The 19,316-nt window shown below is 41.1% G+C and overlaps 1 protein-coding gene across 1 annotated transcript in view; it reads right to left on the reverse strand.

Annotated features, from left to right (window-relative positions):
• Window positions 1–19,316, reverse strand: part of GRIK2 (glutamate ionotropic receptor kainate type subunit 2) — a 1,557,632-nt gene that overhangs the window by 1,389,898 nt on the left and 148,418 nt on the right. The gene's annotated exons all lie outside the window — the stretch shown is intronic.

The following is a 19,316-nucleotide window of genomic DNA, read 5'->3' on the forward strand; positions in this document are numbered from 1 at the left end:
GATGGACCGACCATCTGCTTGTGGAGGTGTTCTGTCCTATCCACGAGAAGCCATTTAAACCGGTGGATAGGCTTGTTCTTAAAAGGCACTGGCACAAGCTTCAGTTGGAGGATTTTTATAGACTACTAGCGCAGAACCCTTTGAGCCCTTTTTTGAGTGTGGAGCAGGGCTATCAGATGTTTTCCTCTTGGATTACGGCTGCTCTAGACTTCCTCATACCCTTGCGCTGGTCGAAAGGCTTTGTTAAAACACCTAGCCCATGGTATAACGAGTCCCTTGCCGAGCAAAAAAAATCTTGCCGGAGGGCGGAGAGGAACTGGAGGAGAGCTTATGATCCAGCCTTGAAAACTGCATATTTTGTCCAACTCAGAGCTTATCATCGAGCCATATGCAGAACCCGGGCTGATTATTATGCTCGGGAATTCCAAGCTAGTACCAACCCCTCCAAACTAATATTTAAGGTCTTAAAAGATCTTACAAACAAGAGAGCTACTTCGGCTGAGATCTGCACTGACGCACACTGCGAGAAACTGGCAGTATTCTTTCTTGAGAAAGTGCAGAATATATACAGGGGTTTTGATGTAGGTCGGCTGGATTTAGTGTTAGCTGACCCTATCGTCGTGGATCATGAGACTTTGGCTTCCCTACCAGAATTGTCTATGGAGGGTTTTAACAAACTTAGCCTTAAGATCAAGTCAGATTCTCCCCTGGACCCGCTGAAGCCAGCCCTCATTAGTTTGCTCTCTCCGCTGTGCCGTGGTCCGATACTGACCCTTATTAATTTGTCTTTGACAACCGGAGTTGTTCCCTCCCTCTGGAAGCAGGCGGTAGTCACCCCAGTTCTGAAAAAGGCCAACTCAGATCCACTCTTGCCTGAGAACTATCGCCCCATATCTCTCTTGCCCTGGACCGCTAAGGTGACCGAGGCTCATGTTAACTCCATTCTATCTGACCATCTGGCCCGTCATCAGATTCTGGACTCCAGTCAAAATGGCTTTCGCTCTGGACACAGTACAGAGACCGCCCTACTCCATATTATCGAGCATCTACGTTTGCTGCTTGATTCTGGGCGTACGGCAGCGCTCCTTTTATTAGATCTGAGCGCTGCCTTCGATACTGTGTCCCATAGTATTCTGATTCAACGCCTAGAGGAAGCCGGAGTCACGGGAATCGCTCTTCAGTGGTTTCGATCTTTCTTATCTGATCGAACCTTTAAAGTGGCTATACCACCTGGCCAGTCCATTATCCATCCCTTGGATCTGGGAGTCCCTCAGGGCTCCTCGTGGAGTCCTACTCTGTTCAACTTGTATGTGAAACCGCTGGCCGGAGTCGTCAAACAGTGGGGTCTGACAATGGCCTCATATGCTGACGACACACAGCTAGCGGTGACACTGAGTGGAGACCCTGAGGTAGAGGCTCCCAGATTCCGAGCTGGACTTGTAGCGGTAGCCAATTGGCTTTGTACCAACTGCCTACATTTGAATGCTACTAAGACTGAAGTGATGGTCTTTGGAAAACATGTTGAGCTTTGGGGTGATCAATGGTGGCCTCCAGAACTGGGTGTCACTCCCATACCGGTCTCAGAGGTGAAAAATCTAGGGATCTGGTTAGATCCTGCGCTCACCTTCATTGGGCACTCGAAGAGGGTTGCAGGTACATGCTATGGCATACTGCGAGGCATAAGGCCGGTCCTTAAATACTTTGATCCTCCAACTCGGCAGCTTGTAGTCCAAGCCTCTATACTATCTCGGCTGGACTACGGAAGTGCGCTGATGCTGGGGGCTAACCAGGCTGAGGTAGCCAGACTTCAGAGGGTGCAAAATGCTGCGGCACGGGCCATTGTTGGTCTCCCCAAGGAATGTATGACGATCCATCGTAAACAATCTCATCGCGGGAGTTCTCATCGCGGCAATTACATCGCAACTTCCGTCACATCGGCAATTTTTTCATCGCACGCTGTTACTACGCAAATACGGCCATTTAATTACATAGCGTTTCACATCGGCGACTTTACATCGTGTGACATGACAACGCGATGTTTGAGCCCACACATTGAAAATCAGCTGTCTCCAACTCCAGGAAGCATTAAAAACATGTCTCTTTCCATCGCGATGTATTTACATCGATGTAATGGGTGTTTCCCCTCTCAAGTACTGCGAAATGGAGACGTTTGATAGTTGATGGCCTGGTAGACCATTAAGTATTGAATAGTCATGGGCGCATTGAAAGTTACCATTGCCCTAAAACGCGTCTGTTTCTTAGAGACTCAGCAGAACATAACACATGTATCTGTAAAGCAACCATCCACACTGTGGGGAACCATGGCATTGATTGACGCTTGTTTATTTGTATCCGCCTGAGTGTAGTCATTGTATCGACCTCACAAGGATGAAATTCTGGGTCGTGCCATTGGTAATCAGACCTGTGACTATTATCTTGAAGACATTCCTGTAGCGGAAGTGTTAACCGACTAAAATAGTCTCATAGACCAGAAACTCACATTGATGACCAGAAATTCTTGAAGAAATGGTGAGTCGTTAATTGTGCCTTTAAAAGTTTAAATCATAAGTTTGCTTCTCCCTCTATCGACATTTGTGCATCACTCGGTTTTGTCTGTGTTTTGTTCATGTTTTTGCTATGGAAGTGACATCATCTGACAGTGCGGATATTTATTGTATTAAAGCGACCATGCTTCAGAGTTCCATGACTCGTTATTCCCATGTTGAATGCAGGTGACTTTCATTTGTTTCTTGTGTCCGTCTACATCCGCCCTGATTCATTTGTGTACATTTAATTTTCATCTCTAGTTTGTGGTTTGAAGCAACGTGCATATTGAATTCGTACCAGCGTAACAAATTAAGGCCAAGAGCCGGCTTTGAAGATAGAAAGCAATATTATTATAAAGTGTATTAGCAGAGATTTAAGCGATATAAGATTGCCACTATCATCCTCTGCGTCTCGAGGACTGACTAGCTTTTATTAGAGAGTTCTGATACTTTCGTTCTAACTGTTCCAATGACTACAATATCTAGAATATGATGTACGCAAATAGATGGTTCTGCACGACTGTCACTACACTCACACTGTCCACAACTCTACATACTTAAGTGATGCGAGACTCACGGCAGCGGGTCTGGAGCACGCCTTTGAATGTCACACACCCCAATCAACATTTCCTACACAGGACATTCTAAAAACAGCACAATTCTAAGCACAATACAATAGCCAGTTAAAGTGGGTTAGTAATTATTTTTCCCCATCACTACTTCCTGGTTTTGCGCCGTGTGTTTTTGGAAGGTTTGTGTTGTGAAATTTTTAGATGTACTTTTGCAGAAGTTTTGTATGCATTGCTTCAATATTACTTAATAATGAAACTTAAATATGACTATAGAACAGTTTATATATATATTCTTTTTAATGGATGAGCCTTATTATTTTACATTATTGTAGCTAACCTTAGTAAAGGTTCCCTTCAATGCCATTGGTGAGAAAGAGGGGACCTCACAGTGTTGGTGCATCCATCCATACAGCCATCCATTAATACATTCTGCATCCATTCATCTTTCCACCCACCCACTCACCACACACACATCCTTCCACCCATCCTTAATTCATGCATCCATCCACCGAGTAGTGACAGTAGTGATAATAACATATGTAGCCTGTGAATACATAAAAGTGTGGCGACTCATCCACCCATACATTCATCCACCCATTCGCCTATCCATGCATCCATCCAGCCATACAGCCATCCATGCATCCATCCATTCATCCATCCACCCAGCACCTATCCATTCATCCACCCAGTAGTGACAGTAGTGACAGTAGTGATAATAACATATGTAGCCTGTGAATACATAAAAGTGTGGCGACTTGATAGGAGGCTCGAACCCTGGTTGCCAACACCAAAGTCGGCAGAGCTATCCGTCAGCCACATCCTCGCACTGTCATCGATGCGGTAAGTCTAAGATATCAGTTAGCCCGTTTCCGTTTAAATTATAAAATATATGTTAGCCCGTTTCCTATCAGTTAGCCCGTTTCCGTTTTAATTATAAAATATATGTTAGCCCGTTTCCTATCAGTTAGCCCATTTCGTTTTAATGCTAACATGCTAAAATAAATAAATGTTAGCCCGCACGGAGCTCTTCTTGGTGCTTCCGAGCACTACCTTATACCCTCTTATGCAGCCACTCCTTTTGTTGTGCCTCTGTGTAGCTCTGCATTTGTCATCACCCCATAACTGGCAGTTATCTCTGGAGATCTCAGAAGCATTCCATGCATTCCATGCCGGTTTTAATTCTAAAATAAATAAATGTTGTTCTGCTTTCTTGTATTACAACGCTTCTGAAATAGCTGTAGCCCGTTTCCGTTTCTTTTTTTAGGAAAGGCACGTTTCCTACAATTGTGTTCTGCTCTCTTGTATGACAACGCTGTTGCATTGTAATGGCATCTTAACATCGCATGCGTTGTAATTGCATGCGATGTTAATGCCATCGCGCCGTTGTTGCATGCGCACTAAAAGGCTGCGATGTCAACGACCATGCGATGTAAAAGTCGCGGTGCGATAGCCCCGCCATGTTTTTACATCGATGTAATGGGTGTTTCCCCTCCCCAAGCATTGCTCTGTCTCCGGCACTATCTCTTCTCTACATTGGCTGCCGGTCAGGCAGAGGATTAAGTTTAAAGCACTCTGCCTGGCGTTCAAAATTTTGAAACTTTCCTCCCCACCAGCTCTGGCCAATCTATTGACTGCTTATATCCCTCGGAGATCTCTTAGATCTGAGGCTTTGCATTTGGCGATCTGCCCTCGATTCAAACTCAGCAGAATGGGTGGACGCTCTTTCCGGGTGCTTGCTGCAGGATTATGGAACTCGCTTCCAGCGCACACCCGTGCTCTGAATGATCTGTTCACTTTTAGGCACACTATTAAAACGCTCTTGTTCTCCACTTCTGAATAGCCCTTTTTTATTCCTGCCTGTTATGTTATAGTACCTGTCTGAGCGCCTGGACGCCCCTTTGCTGGGGTATCAGTGCGCTTTAAAAATATAAATAACATAACAAATAACATAACATAACAAGTGCTGTTCAAGGGCTATTTAAGCAGGAGTTGCAAGAGATTTTTATTTAACTAGTTTTGAACCGCATATGAAATAAGTATCTGCACAAATTGGCTGTTAACGAAAGTAAGCATACCCTAAACTCTAATCTATGCAAAGGGCTTGTCTTAAATGTGCCCGTCATTATAGTAGCCTAGACAATATTTGGTTCACAGGTAAAGTACACTTTTATCTATTTTTGTATATTTTCTATCTTTCTTTAACTTTGAATGTAGTTTTTATTTTCATTTCAGTGATGTCACTTTTGTTAATGGCACAATGGCCAATCATTCAGTGACATCACATCTTGTGAAATTTCCAGGGTCAAAGCTAAATGGTGTTATTTCCTTGAATGTCATCGGGTCAAAGGGCATCTAATGTCACTATAGCTACCCCTGGAATTTTGGTGAAATTTCAACCATGTTGAGCAGGGCACCCGAAAAATGAATGTTGGTTGCTTAGCTATGGAAATAACACACAACTCTGGAATGCCGTTTCACCTACCCTGTGGCATACAAGTAGAATTAAAATTAACGAGCATGATTCTGTTAAAAACAAAGTGATGATCATAGACCACATTTATTTCTTGCAGCAGCAAAAAAAAGAGAGAAAAGAAGATTTGATCTTGGCTCTTAGGGCTTCAGGTAAGTCTTTAGAACTGGTGTTAGCCAAGACCTCTTGATTTCGCTAACATTCTATATGATATGTATACTTATAGTGGCTTTCAGACAGTCTTCATCAATTATTGGTATGTTGTTGTGTCATTCATACTTTTACAGAATTGGGCAATGGGTCAGCCCACTTCTGGCATTGTGTAATTTTACTGTGAATGACACATATGCACACAAACTAGTTCCCTTTAGTGCCATGACTACTATGGTAAGGAGTGTTTTTGAGAACAAAAAAATCTGTTTGCTTTCAGCCTTTTATGTTGGGGAGATACCTCCATGGTAGAGTTTTACAAAAACCATTACCAAACAAAACAAGCATTGACAAAGCCAAAAGCATGCAACTAATGCCAAACATATTGGCTTTGCCAGTGAATATTTTCCTTTACTTCGATTTCCAAATTTCATGATAAGCCAACGAAATCGACATAGGCTCAATCATATAAAATGTGGTATGGGTGTCTTTGTGGCACTATCTTGGTACCTCACACACTTTAGTGTAAGTATTGAGACTAGGAGTGCTCATGGAGCACTTCTCCATTCACGGAGACACTTTATGTAAACACGCAGCAGGCAGTGGCTCTTCCTCGGAGTGCACTTTATATATGAAAAAAAGATTACCTTAATAGTGCCCTCCCTGAGGTACATAGCTCATTTGGAAGGACCTGTGCCCTTATCCATCCATTCAGGTACCCATTTATTCATTAATTTCTGTTGTACCCAGTGCAGGTGTATGTTATACCAGTAGTTACTTAAAGGTTGCTGGAAGCTTAAACAAGATGGCGATTTGCTGTCAATTAATATCTTGCTGTTTACTATTACTGACCTATTACGGCGTGTGTCTCTAATCCTATTGAACCAGGGCAAGATGCCAGGTTCATAAATGATGATTCACTTACAATCTGTATCGCTACGCTTACCCTTTTGTGATGCCGCTTCAAGGGCAAGCGGTGATAGCGCGGGCCTTTGTCTGCGCTCGTGTAATTGGACGCAGCCTCGGGTCTCGCTTATGATGAGCCACACAATAGCAGCATGGTGGCTGCACCTTTCACATGCACATCATCATTATTCCCTTCAGTTCAATCCAGTTAGCAAACAATGCTCTTCCAGTCTAAACAGTGCTTATCGCTTGTCGGCAATTTACCATGAATGTATATGTTCATCTCTCTTTTTTTAATTAGCTTATCCTATATGTCAAGTATGAAAGCAATGACTTTCCAGTGTGCCTGCCAGCTTCCCCTGTACAGCAGGTGTACGGTAGCATCCTGCAGCAGCCATCTAATTAGTGCGCTTTGCTGGCCCTAGCCCAAAGATGGCGGGCTTTCATTTGTAAATGACAAAATAATAAGCTAGTCTGTACGTGTTCAGATCACAAACATGCTACAACAATGGGATCTAATGATCATCTGGAACTGCTTAACAAATTGGGGAATGTGTTGAGAAATATCATTGGGTTGGTTCAGATCAGTGAAGGTGACTTATGAACTCCTATCCCTTGTCTCTGATGTGCAAAAGGATCACTGTCTATGATGTCAGCCCTGTTATAGCAAATATGTTATCCAGTTCTTTGTCATATTGCATTACATTGCTTGTATTTACGCCTAAGGCAATTTAATAGACAATATTTCAACATGTATAGCAAGATGGGAACAAGATTGTTTTCTGTTATGATCTGCAAGTTATGAGTTCCAATCCCGACAAAGCCAACATGGCATTGTATCTTTCTGTGGTTGCCAAATTCAGTACCATTAAATTGGGTCAAACATAGTTACAGAAAATAGAAATATTAAAAATATGTATGTATTGCGTGCCATAATATACAGATACAATTTGTTAATATTATTATTAGGTAATCCTGCTGGGGATGCAGTAGACAGTGCTGTCTGCAAAGAAATCCTTCTCCACTCTAATTAGGGCTTATCGGAATTATGAATTTTGAGTTTTATGAATGAGTATTGAGGTTGGTTTTTTTTCACACCCATACAATGCTGGGTGCAACAAAACTGCTTCACCCAGATACATTTCAGTAGGCTTAACCTGCTGATGTTTAGTGGGGGAAAGTTGACCAGTAAATTCCAGAACATGCAGAAATTGGTGCTGTAAGCAACCACAATTCACATGTTATTCCCCATTTAAGGGGGGCAAGTCTCATAATAGTTTGTATTTATTCCACTGAATAAATAATGAACCCTATGATATTTCAATTTATAAATATAATTAGTGATAAATCTTGCTCCAAAAACCAAACTGCTCGTAATGAGGACTAAGGTAGCTTGGACACTGGTTGGTAACAGTGCGCTTTATAAATGATATAAATAAACAAATAAATAGCTGTTACCATGGTTTGTCAAAGTTCAGGTGGAAAGTATCATAAATTGTCTATGTGCAGTCATAAACAGGACACATCTTTGACGTCTTGTCTGTGTTTGTGTTCCAGGATATGACTTATTTTCTCTACATTTGTTGACAGATTTCTTATATAAAATTCACATTGGGCCTTAAACTTGATTAATCAGGTTGACAAGAATGAGTGCTTGGTTGCAGAATAGTTTCCCTTGAAGGTTCTACCCATATTAAAGTGTTCCCCTAGGAAAAAGCAATACATTTATTACTTTGGTCATTTTTTTTACTTCATCGAGGAGACTGGATGTAAATACTCTTCCCTGAAAAAGAAATGACATGACACAACTATCTTGCCTGCTGTTCCGCGCAAGGCACTGCATTTCACAACACCTATCACTGAATTTCTCTGACTTTAAAAGTGTGGGTCCTGTATGTCTGAAAAGTGGCTTCATCAACATTCTTTTCCATTTGGTAACATGAACGCATTAATAACATATAATGTGAGGCATGTATTTTTCTAATAGGCATTTGGCATGTAAATGGTGTAAAAAAGCAAAGTAATAACAGAGCCCACCTTTATTTATTTAGTTTGATGCATTCTAAGGACTTAAAGCTCGTGATTTGTCAAATTTCTTTAAGGTTTGAGTCACTGAAGAAAAGACAAAAGTATAGATACTTAAAACAATGTGACATACATTTGAGTCACTGACGAAAATATAAAAGTATAGATACTTAAAACAATGTGACATACATATGAGTGAAAAAAACTGATAAAGCAAACAAAACACAGTGCTTGGAATGTATTGCCTCCCTGGCTAATTGGGGTAAAGGATGTGTTGCATTATGATCCGGTCATAACATGGACAAACCTTATTGTATTTTTATCCCTCTGCCATTTTTTTGTTTACCCTGTATATATTATTTATATGTGTTTGTTTAGTGTAACATTGTGAGCACAAATTGTTTATTTATGTATTGATTGTGGCATTGTTTTGTTATTTCTGTGGAAAATATTTCACAAGAACAAAATTATTTTGCTTTGAAGAAATTGTTTTGTGTGGGTACCTTCTTTCCTTTTCCTTTTTAAAAAGGTTTATGTGTCCTGATTCCTGAACCATTGTGGTTTTGATATTGGAATGTATCTCAGCACTTAACAGTAAGCTGTTTGCTTATTTTATGACTTTCATTATTTTCCTCCTTTGCAGCATACTTGCAGTAGTCCAGAAGCTTTTCTGAATCTCTAACCTGCTTCCTAGTGATTAGGTCTTATGGTCAGGACGAACTAGATCAGTGGTTCCCAACCTGTGGTCCAGGGAGCTCTGGTGGTCTGCAAAACCCACTCAGGGTGTATGTGACTGCTTAGAAAATCAAATAATATTGACAGATTAGTAAAGTGTATATACATTTTAAAATGTTATGCATATATCTGAAGGAATTTGAAATTACAAAAAACAAATTAAGTTGATGTACTCATAATGAATTGTGGAAGCGGTACAAGTGCATCAAACTGAATATAATGTGGATGAGGGGTCACTGACTTCAGTAATAACTCAGTGGGGGTCCTTGTATGCAAATAAATAATAATTGGGGATCCCTGTATTCCAGTAATGAACCACTCAATTAGGTGAAAGGGTAAAAGCAAGATCTGATGGCCTAAACCACTGTAATGTCTGTTAACTGACTGTTTCCTTCCTTCCAGTATGGATGTGATCTACAAGAAGTTTTGAACACTTATTCTATACACTAAATAAACTAACAAAAAACATCATAATGCAAATATATATTTTACCATTGATGTTTTTCCTCTTGTATAGGTTGGAGGTCCAGATCCTAGATGCAATTTAAGCCCACATTTACAAAGATCTTCCATCTGCTGGAAAATGCAAACCTGGCGCAAAATGCATATGGGTATTTGCAAACGAGCGCCAGTGGTGATTTGCACTGGTTTGTAACCCAAAGTAACACAACACATTGCAATGTGCTGCTTGTGTTACTTTGAATCAAGGGGGAGTTCCTTCGGTTGTACATGGGCGTTCATGTACAACCACCCATGGATTTTGATGCAAATCCATATCTACATATAATTGTTCGCACAGATGTGCACCAAAGTCCTGTACTCCAGTAGGCTGGTGTAACGAAGAGTACTTTATTTCACCTTGTTTTTTTTTTCTTTTTGAAAGTGTACTGCATTTTGCAAGGTACACTAAGTACTCAATACTAGCCTCAGAATGAGTGAAGGGTTTGTTGGTATTGTTGTGATTCAACTGTTTGCCTTAAGATCACTATAGTTGAAGAGTTTAATATACTGGTCACTATTATTGCAGTATGCAACACTCACAAAATAGGCTAAGTCACCACAAAGGGGAGGCAGAGGATATAAATAACCTAGCAGTTGACATGATCCCCGAGAACATACTCTAGGGGCTCAATTATGATCTCGGTTAGAAGGGCTCAAAATCGGATTTGGTTTTACCTAAACTGATTCGGAGGCCTTCTTTCTGATTGACTTGTTTCCAATTCCGATCGATCAAGTACGATGCCTTGAAACCCTTAGCATTGACCTAATCGGTTCCGGAAGGCATACGGAGAGATAGAGCCCTCTGGAGCCGAATCAAACAGCTCCATGGAGTAGGTCTTCCAAGCGAGCAAGTACGACTAACGATTCAGACAGCCTTTACGGTTTGCTTTGCCCAGATCAAAAATGCTGCAGGAATCGGTGTTTGTGTGCCTATAACATGCCCCCCTTCAGCCGGGGCCCTCCGAATCGTGCCAGTGAGTGTACCCATGGGTCCCCCCTTTCAAACCATGCACAGTGTGGAAGGCACCAAGGGGTGCCCGCCACAGGGTGCACGATGATCCCCAACCACCCCTTATGTCAATGGGAGCCTGTGTACGCATTCGGTATACAGGCTCCCATTTAAATCAATGAGAGTCCGACCGAATCTTATCCGGATGCATTCAAATGCATCGTACCTGTTTGGTCCGACTACCCTGACACGAGTCGTACGGAAAGCATTCCGGACTCAAGTCATTCAGTTTGCTTTCAGATCGAAATTGGAATTGGGCCCTAAGACGGGTAAAGATGGTTTCACAAACGTTTAGCCTTAGCCATTCTCATAGCTAGGCGTGGGAATTGCCTGGACATATCAGAACAACCTGATTCTGTTTTAGGGATCAACTTTATCAGGTTTTTAAGATGTCTCGACAAACCTACGACCATTGATTTAAGAGGAAACTGCACCAACTGTGATTGATGTCCTCAGACATCCCTCAGTGGCAGGGCCAGCTCTTGAGTAACTCCTTGGTGGGCGAAATACACATTCAGAGAGGCAACACCAGGAGCTCCAATCACCAAATGTGCAGTGGCCAGCAGATACCTAGAAAAATGTCTTTTTTCTAGACCATTGTACTATATTGCACAACCTCTCTCCTTGCAAGCCCAGAAGCAGATTGGTGCCATTTTCCTGATCATCTACAATGTCTATAGGCCCCCCTTTTAACACAAATATATCTATTTTCTCTTTTTCGTTAGTCATTAAGACAGACTTCTTTCACTTGCGGACACTGATGAAAACATTTACTTCCTGGCTTTCCCGCTGAAACGTTTAGCAACAATAAAATTGTTTCCTTCATTGATGATTTTTATTCAGATGTAATCTAAGTGGGCATCCGAGACATGCAGTCAAGACAGAATAGTTTTTTCGCACTACATTTTGGAAGAGGGCCCACGTGCCTCTATTGCTTGAACATTAGAGTCTCAGCATTGATTTTTGGAAAAGAAATATGTAAATCTCAAAGCTTTCTGAACAGTTTTTTAGGCTGTAGACAGTATGAGTACCTCTGTGACTAACCTGTGAAATTCTCTACTCACATTCCATCCCTCAATTTTAATCCACTTAAGCTAAGAAACATCAAAATAATGAGCAGTTCAGAAGTGTTCTCTGTCTCACTATAGGTTTCCCCTCTCGAGTTCACTGTGTCTTTAATAATAGAAGACATTCAGGAACATCACTTACTCACAATACTTATTAACACACTGTTCATGCTGACTTAGCCCATTATCAATTTTCCAGTTATACTTTAGTAGGTTTATTATCAGGAGGATATCATTATGTCAGTATGCATTCACACTTAATGCGTTATATTCATGACAAATAACATAACTTGAGAAGACATGATGTGACCTGATGTAATGTAATACAATAATACAACAAGAGAGTGTCCTCTGTTTGACCACAGATCAAACACCTCCTGGACGTTACTCTAGTGGTGCTTGTTGATGCTTCAGTCAAATTATGTTATTCTCAAATAAAAATCTGCAGACCCATACCAAGTCCTTAGTCAGATATTTTGTGTCTCCCAAAGTCAGTGTAAACAATGTTTGCCTGTAAAAGGAAGCAACATAATGAAACACATGTCCAAAGAAATGTAATGCAACCTAAACTAATCTACCCTGGCCTCACTCAGCCTCACCAAACCGAACGAAACCTGACCTAACCCAACCTGACTGCAACCTATCCTCAGACAAGCTAAACTAAACTGACCTGACCTAATCTAAAGTAACTTAAAATAAGATAACACAGCATTTTGGTACTTGCAATGTGTTCAGAAATACTTATATGAGTGCGTCTAACTTTATGTTACTCCTGTACGTGTAGTCTGAGTGCCTGAAAACAGTATTTTATATCAAAAAATAAAATCCACTGAAAAACTGTGCATGTCCCCCCCTCATGCTTGCTTAGAGTACTTTCTTCTGTGTGCATCCAGCTAAATGACTTAATAGCACGCGACGCACATGACCATGAAAGGTATATGGGACGAATCATGGAAGATACATCAGTCAAGTTATTGAAAAGATCAGTGAAACATGTTGTTGCAAGTGAGATGGCAAATCCATAGTGGTGATGAATGGTTTAAAAAAAGGTAAATCGAGACAAACTATGTTAATGAGTGACAAGTGAAAATGAAAACATGAGGCCACTTACACCATGACAGAGCCAATGACCGATGCAGTGGGGATCAATTACAGTTTTTTTAATTATCCTGGGTAAAATACCCTGGAATACACATTTTGCCGCTAGTAACATGTTACCACAATAGTACATGCCCGCCAAACTCTAATTACACATATTTGTGCTTGCAGAACCACCAGGCGCGTGTAACAGACTTTTGCAACTAATATTTATTGTATTATAAATTGTATTAAAGCTGATTGCTAGTTAACGCAGTACTATCTCTGCTATTTGTGTGAACTGCTTTTCTATTATTGTGGCCAGTGTAACCCACAGTAGCAGGGCCCAGTGCATTGTACACATGTTTAAACAATACAGTGTTAGGGTACAACATGGTTGCATAGACAGCAGGAACAAAATCAGCTAATCATTGTATAGCAATGTGTGATGCACAGAAAGACATGGTGTTTCTAGGCGGCAGAGAAACACTTGTACTACAATAGGATAACAGATTCTGAGAATGGAAAGATCAATAGCACACCTTGGGAGATAGGATGAAAAGGTCAGTCAAAAAGGTCAGCTTTTTAACCAGCACTATGGAATAATGTGAAACAAAATCTGACATTGAAGGTGGGGGCCGTCTGCATTGTGGAGCCCACCGCCAATAGGGTTCTGCTTCCACTGGAGGACAGGGTGAAGATATGCGCCCCCAAAACCAACATGAAATCAGAGAGAGAAATGAAACTGGATGTAAATGAACTACGCAGAACAACAATGTACTTCACGACTTTTCTCTTTGTAGCTACAATATCTTAATGGCAACTACTGATGGATGTGAGCAAATAGGGAACCTTGGGGTTGAATGATTTCTGCCAGTAAAGAAAGATTTAAAGGTTTTTCTCTCTGGTTGGTTAGGGAATTGGGTGTATCTTTATGGCTCTGAATCAGTGACTAAATAATGCCATTCAATAGTTTCTCTTGGATTTAAAAAAATAACATAAATACATAAAAGCTTGAAATACTTATTTAAAACCTTTTAAATACTTATTTAAAACCATCCACATAAATTCCTCATCAGAGTCCAATTGTGTCATTTTTTTTCACCTGGTATATGTCAGATAAAGTACCCTTTGCCGCAAGGGAGTAGCTAGAAAATTTATAAAAACACACCCTACTTGAAGCATACCTTTACAACGAGCAAGCAAAGTGAGTAAACCTGACCTTTACCCTTTCATCCTCCTTTACCCTTTCATCCTCTCTTCCATCCATTTATCAATCCTTTCACCCATCATCCATTCATCTGTGAATCCCTTCACCTTTGCAACCATCCAGCATCCATCCAACATCTATCCGTTCACCTTTTCATTCATCCTTTCTCACGTACTATTTGCCATTCCCCATCCTTCCATTCATTCATCCTTTTATCTCTCAATCTTTTCCCTCTTTCCTTCTTACACACACTAATACCCTCACGGGTGATTGGCGAGCTATACAAACACCAATAACACACATCTGTTGCCCCTTACACCTATCCATTGTTTCACTTTTCCACTCCATTCTTTCACCCTTTCACTCTATGCTTTCACTCTTCCATCCATCTATCCTAATTACCACCTTTTTTATTTCGTTTCACTGTTCTTCCTGTCACCCATCCTTTTTTCTCCTGCTTATTCTTTCATTTCTACCTATGTTTTATCATGGTTTTTTCTGTTATATTTCCCTCAATCACACTTTTTCTGTTTGACCCTCTCTCAGTTTTGTCCCCTTTGTTCATCATGATGTGATTTTCTTTTCTCCTTTTCCTTTGCCTAGGGCTACGCGCCTCTGTCATGGTGTTCTCTATCCATTATGTATTAACATTTTGTCTGCAGATGGAAGGGGATACAAATGACTAATGTAACATTGAGCTCAAGTTCACCAGGCCACGAGTGTCATCGCAGCCCCCACTTAAGCAGCTTAAGCGGGGGGTGGGGGAGCGCGTTCACTACGCCACTGCTTTGCCATACATTAAAGGTCAGTAGAAGGTAGTGAGGAGTTTGATGGCCATTTAGAGGAATAATGCCATGGAACTCAGAGGTGACTTTCAACATTTTTTAATCATATTTTGTTTCTTTTAATACATGGTCTCACCATTATCCGTTCATAAAATGTTTAAATACTTGAGCTGATGCTCCTTTATATAAAATAGGGTGATTAAACACTCATTAGGAAGCTGCTAATTTGTTGAAAAAACATTATGAGCAGTTTAATGGACTCCACTATGAAAAGGCTGTAGTCCAGAATGTGTGATAACATGAAGAGGCTCACGACTCGTGCTTTAGCATAATGAACTATAGTCAAATAAACAAGCTGCCATAAATATCTCCTGTCCACTAATGACTCTTAATTTCCGGGAACCAGATCTGAAAAGTTAGTTGTGGTTTTCATTGCTTGAAGAGTAGTTATGATTTTGCTCTGTAACCTGGCTTCACTCTGTCTTATGGTATCAGGGACTGTGATGTCATAATTCAGCTGTAAAAATTACAGTTGAGTCCCTACCTCAGTTTGCAAATGATTAGTGATGATATACATAGACTGTAATAACAACATTAGTGACAGATTTTATACTGCGATAATACATCACTACTCTACTTCCTTTTACAATTGAGGTCCGATTTCATAGTAGCTGCTGCTAGAAGTGCCAGCTTTTGAAAAGAAGGGGTGTTGCATATTCGAGTAATTACATGAAATTTCAGAAAAACTATGCAAAAGTAAATCTTGCCTTAAGGGATATATTTTAGCGTGAAATGCATCCTCATATCCATTTCTTGAGGTGAGGTGGCATTTCTTTATAAAAGATAGCGCAAAAGACACAAGTGCTGCAAACGATATCCACTTGTTTTCTCCCACAATAGGATTTTTACCCAAACCGAATAGATTTGAAAGTACGCAGCATAGCATAATGGTGTAGTATCAGGAATTTCGCATAACAAGTGTAACTCAAAATGTCGGAACTTGTGCAAAATGACACCAGCATAGCTGAAATTTTCACCGGCCCTGAAAAGGAGTTCTTTTTTTGCAAATGCTTCTTGAGTACTTGCTTAAACGATAATACATTTTCAGGTTCTGTTTTATAGTTTCACTTCAGTCTAATTTCTCTGCTTGACCACGGAACCCCTTAGTAATGTGTAATATCAATATATTGTTTACCTAAGTGTACTTTATCACATAAACTCTCTTTAAGGTAATATTGTATAATATGAAGCCCAGTAAACTACCATTAGAGATCCAATTCCATGATGATGTTTTGCCTAGAGCTGTAAAAGCTTCGCATGCTTTTAAAACAAAGATTTCCAGCCAGACAGGAAATTACATGCAGAACAGTTCTCTGCATTTTACAATATAAAGACCTTTTTATGCACAGTGGCAGATGTATTCAGAACTATTTATAGCAAGTTTACATTTTGAGCAGCTTATGTGCACAAAAACCTTGTTCAGTATATTTCATGCAGATCAATTATGTTAATGTTAGACAAGGATATATGTTATGCTATTGACACTTATAACAGCACACAGATACTCCAAGGAGTGTCCCGGTGTGTGCCTAGGAGGTAGACCAACAGCTCAGGAGAACTTATCTAAAGAGAAATGTCTTCAGCTTCTTCCTAGATATGTTTGGGGCACAGACAGCTCGAAGCTTCAACCGAAGTTGATTCAAGGCCATAGCACCCAGATGGGACAGGGAGTTACCACCGGACCTCTGTTTGAAGGCCCTTAGAACATTAGCCAGTAGCTTGTTAGAAGAACGAAGCTGCCAGGCAGGAGGGCAGAAACCAAATCTGGTTTGAAGGTAGGCCGGCCATGGCCATATAATGCAGAATGAACCATCACAAGGGCCTTGAGCTTCACCCGTGAACCCACTGGCAGCCAGTGTAGATCACGAAGATACGACCTTGCGTTTGCCCGCTTGGGAAGGTTAAGTAATAGTCTAGCCGCTGCATTCTGGATCACCTGAAATGTTAAAGCAGGTAGGTGGGCAGACCTATTTAAGAACCTTGGCATAATCTATGCGGGTGGTAATCAATGCTGGGGTGACAGTTTTCCTGGCTTTAATGGGGAGCAATGAAATATGCTGAACAAATTGTAGCATATCATACGTTTTACTATGATGTGGCAAAGTGAAAGATTTTGCAAACTTCCTGATGTTGCAAAGGTTTTAACAGACCTTTGCAAATGTTACAAAAATAGAAATCCATACTTTTCCAAGGTGTATTCAAAATAACATTAATTGACAGCTAAGATGCAGATATCAATCATTGGTGTCTCACATATCCAACATGTATTGCTTGTATCCTTCCTTACTCTTTTCTCTTTCATGCGCCCTTTTTGGGTCTCAGGTAAGACACCTCATGTATGGTCTGTTTGCAAGAAATGTTGCTACCTTACAGTGGGCTTAGATCCCCCCCGTGCTTACTATTGTGTGGCTTCAATGCCACTCACATTTGATTGCTTCTTATTCATCAGCTTCTGTAGGCTTTCCTTCCTCTCCTTGTGTTAGTAGCCACCCTAAAGCATGGCTGTATTACTTATATGCTTCCACTGCTCACTTTTCAGGCACTAATTATTTATTTTAATATAAACACTCTATGAGATATTTGTGTTTTCCAGCTGTCTCCACCATGCACATCTCCCCCAGCGAGTTTCTCTTTCTCTCTCAGGTGCCATTCATGCTTCCTCTCTGCCCACCTTCCCTTGCCGGTCTTTCTTCGCCACAACACCTTTGTCAGTTTGCTCCACCTGTCCCATCCGCCCACCCTCCACTGTTTGTTTTCATGCCCAGCCCCTCCCATCCACCCTCTGTTGTCTGTGTGATTCCCACTCCCCTAGCAATTGCTTTGTCAGATTGCTTCCTCACCCCCTCCCGCCCATCCTCCATTGACTGCTTTCTGCTCCAGCCCCTCCTGCCTCCCTCCGCTGTTAGCTTGCTTCCCAAGACCCTCCTGCCCTTCCTTCATTATCACCTTGCGACACCAGCCTCTTCCACGCACCCTCCATTGTTCGTGTGCTTCCCCAGCCCATCTGTCCATATTCCATTGTCTATTTGCCTCCCCAGCCCCCAACCATAATCAATTGTGCATGTTCTTTCCCACTGTCTCTCAAGTGTCCTCACCCCACCCACATTCTTCTTTTTGTCCCACCCTCCCTCCACGTTGCCTCATCCCCAGCCATATCCCCATTTCTTTGTTTTTTTAAAATATAGATAAAATGTGTATTAGTGTTGTCCACGTCATAGTGCTGTTTAAAAAAAAAATCTTAGCCATACTTCACACCAGCCATGCTACTGTATAGCTTAGCTGAAAGTAATTGCCAAAGTCAAGAGCTCTCATCAGCAAGACCTATTGCCTTTGCCAATTCTTGTGTCTCTCTTTCTCTACCAATTTAACTGTCTCTCATAATTTCTCTTCTGTCTCTATCTCCACCTCTGTCTTTCTCCCGGTGCCTTTCTCTTTGTTTGTCCATTTCTCTTTTTATGTCTCTTACCCTCTTTCTTATACACACAATCTGCTCCTCTCGTCTCCCTTTTCCTCACTGTTGTCCGCTTCTCTTTCCTATCTCTCAGTTTCTCAGCCCATTTCTTTTTTCTCCTCTTCATAGCCCTCTTTCTGTGTCTTTTCTAGTTCTATCTCTGTCACTCTCTCCCTTTGAGTCTGTCTGTCTGTCTCTCGTTTTGATACATACTCTTGAGTTTATCTCACTCTCTGAAAGAATGTCAGATGGACATTCCTATTCGAATATGATAATCCCTATCCTTTCCCAAAGTTCAATTCTTAAAGGAAACTATAAATAAAGAAATATTTTAACCCCTTGAGTGCGGCGCAAAATCCGCCCCGCTGAGGGCGTTCTATTGTGCGGGCGGGGCCGCGTCGGCCAACGGACGTGCGCAGCATTACCGAGGTAGTGCTTGCGACGGGCTTTGGCCGACTGCAGCAACGAAGGGGTTAAAAGCATGAAAATAGAGGGCCTGATTCACAAAGGTAAATGTACACTTTTGTTAAAATGTAATTAAATTTACTAATAGTAATTTTACAACTGCGTAGACTCCACACACGTGATGGAGTCTTCACACATAATTAGATAGAGCCTTTACTGTGGAGTCTCCACAGCTGTAAAATGGCTATCAGTAAAATTAAACTACTTTTTGAATACCAAAATAATAGTAAACTTACACAAAAGTGTACATTTACATTTGTGAATCAGGCTCTGAGAATGAAAGTAAA

Source organism: Lissotriton helveticus, chromosome 6 (assembly GCF_964261635.1).
Source record: "Lissotriton helveticus chromosome 6, aLisHel1.1, whole genome shotgun sequence".
NCBI classification, from domain to species: domain Eukaryota; kingdom Metazoa; phylum Chordata; class Amphibia; order Caudata; family Salamandridae; genus Lissotriton; species Lissotriton helveticus.